This window comes from Macrobrachium nipponense, chromosome 13 (assembly GCF_015104395.2).
Source record: "Macrobrachium nipponense isolate FS-2020 chromosome 13, ASM1510439v2, whole genome shotgun sequence".
Lineage (NCBI taxonomy): Eukaryota > Metazoa > Arthropoda > Malacostraca > Decapoda > Palaemonidae > Macrobrachium > Macrobrachium nipponense.
The window spans coordinates 85995428-85997927 of record NC_087206.1 but is presented as its reverse complement, the minus strand read 5'-3'; positions in this window follow the sequence as shown (position 1 = coordinate 85997927).

Sequence of the window (2500 nt, the reverse complement as noted above, 5' to 3'; positions counted from 1 at the left end):
CGTAAATCTTGTCAAGATGTACTATGGGAAGAGTTATGTTCAGAGAAAAGGAAACAGAGTAGAATGTTGGGTTGTGACGAATGTATAAAGAGGAATAGGAAAGATACAGTACAAATAAGAGATGTATTGTCAGTCTTGCCTTTTGTATATGTTTGCTTTGATAGTAAAGGGATAATTAAACACGGGCAGTTGCACACATAGATGTATATTGATACTGGATAAAAGTTAGCATCCAAAAGTAAAGGAGTAAGAGAGATACACATTAAGATTTTCTACCGAATATATGTATATGTAGATGTGTGTATACACTCTCTCTCTCTCTCTCTCTCTCTCTCTCTCTCTCTCTCTCTCTCTCTCTCTCTCTCTCTCTTATGTAAAAAGTGTCGAATGATTTTTATCTTTTTAGACAGGTAAACAGAACATGGGAGTCGGCCAATATTTTCTTTTTTCTGGAAAGTGGATACTCGGGAGATTTGGATTTCAACTTGGGTTTTATTTAATCTGTGCAGTCAGAACATTTTACTCTCTCTCTCTCTCTCTCTCTCTCTCTCTCTCTCTCTGTATATATACATATACTTGTGTTTTGTGTGGTTCTTGTGTGTTGTGTGTTGTTATAATATATGTATATATATGTATGTATGTATGTAGTATGTATATGTATGTATGATGTATATGCCTAATATATTTATGTATGTATATATATAATATTATATTAGATTATAATATATATGTATGTATAATATAATATATATATTATATATATATAGAGAGGAGAGAGAGAGAGAGAGAGAGATGGAGAAGAGGAAAGAGAGAGATTGTGTCAGCTTGGAAAACCCTATTTGAAAATGATCCCGTGTTAAGTTGGTATTAAAAAGACACTAGGTAATCCATTTTAAAATAAAATTTCTGGTAAGCCTGTCAGTCTTTTAACATGAAAGACCAAGATTACTTGATTAAATCACAAACGAAAAATATCTAGTCATTTTTGTCTATATCTGTGTTTCCCTTTGAGAACAAAAAAGAATGAAAAAGAGCATTATTTTTAGCATCTATGAAATCAAAGCATAACTCTGGCCGTCTCTTTTAAAGATGGTACGATAGGCAGATTCATTATATTACCCGAGATCAGTAAGACGTATATCATGATGTATCGCATACACTTAAAGTAAGATAAGGTAATGCAGCGCTGTGTGTGTACGTGTACGCGAATGTATATATATATGCAAGCATGTGCGTGTGTTGGCACGTGCTTATGTGTTTATGTGTATGGAAGCGTTTATGTATCTGTATGTGAGTATGTTTGTATGTGTAAGTGTGTGTATAAATATCTGTTTTATATATATATATATATATAGATTATATATATATATATATATATATATATATATATATATATATATATATATACATATTTTACGTATGTATGTGTATGTAAGAATGTATAAGTATGTGTTTGTGGGTATGTTTGTTTATAAGTATGTGCTTGTGTGTATATGTATAAGTATGTGTTTATTTGTATTTAAGTGTGTGTGTGTGTGTGTGTGTTTGTTTAAGTGTATGTACGTATGTGTGTATTTAAACAGAAAGTGAGTGTCGATGCGTGAGTGGAAGAGTTTGCATTTAAATACTGAAAATTCTCTCGGTCAATTCGACAACAATGGACGTTACGCGCAAGACTGCACTCCCATGAAAGAGAGAGAGAGAGAGAGAGAGAGAGAGAGAGAGAGAGAGAGAGAGAGAGAGAGGTGTCGGACAATGAAACATCTTTCTGCCTGAGCGTCAGGTAAATCCTGTACAAGTGTACGTTCTCTGGAGAGAGAGAGAGAGAGAGAGAGAGAGAGAGAGAGAGAGAGAGAGAGAGAGAGAGAGAGAGAGAGAGCCAGCTAAGTATACGAATGAGTTCGAAGAGAGAGAGAGAGAGGGGTGGGGGCGGCGAGAGTGGACACTTAATACACATGTACTCTCTCCGGAAGGGGAGAGAAATTGCTTTTGCTGTCTAGAGAGAGAAAGAAAAAGAGAGAGAGGAATTCGTCAGAAAAATACGCATGTAGCACCTCAGTGAGAGAGAGAGAGAGAGAGAGAGAGAGAGAGAGAGAGAGAGAGAGATTTAATAAACGTGACAGTTCCCCGGTTATAGTGAGAAATAGATTATGCTCTTGTAACGTTCTCCGTAAGAAAGAGAGTGAGATCTGATTTTTTTTTTCTTCTTCAGGTAAAATAGATGTTTGTTTGTGTTTGTTTATCCAAGTCGCGTGGAGTAAAATGAGGAAGGAAGCACGGACGCACTTTTAGGGGGAGGGGGGGGGGGGGGGGTGGGTTGCCCTTCCCTTGTCGGTATGGATAATGGGGGAGGGGAGGTGAGGCTTGATGTTTACAGTTCTTTTAACGCTCGAGAATCGAAAGTTCACGAAGCGAAGAAGGAATGGGCTCGCTGGGAACTCTCAGTCCTCTTCTCTCTTTTATACTATGTTGTTCCTCTCCTCTCCTTTTATTATACTAT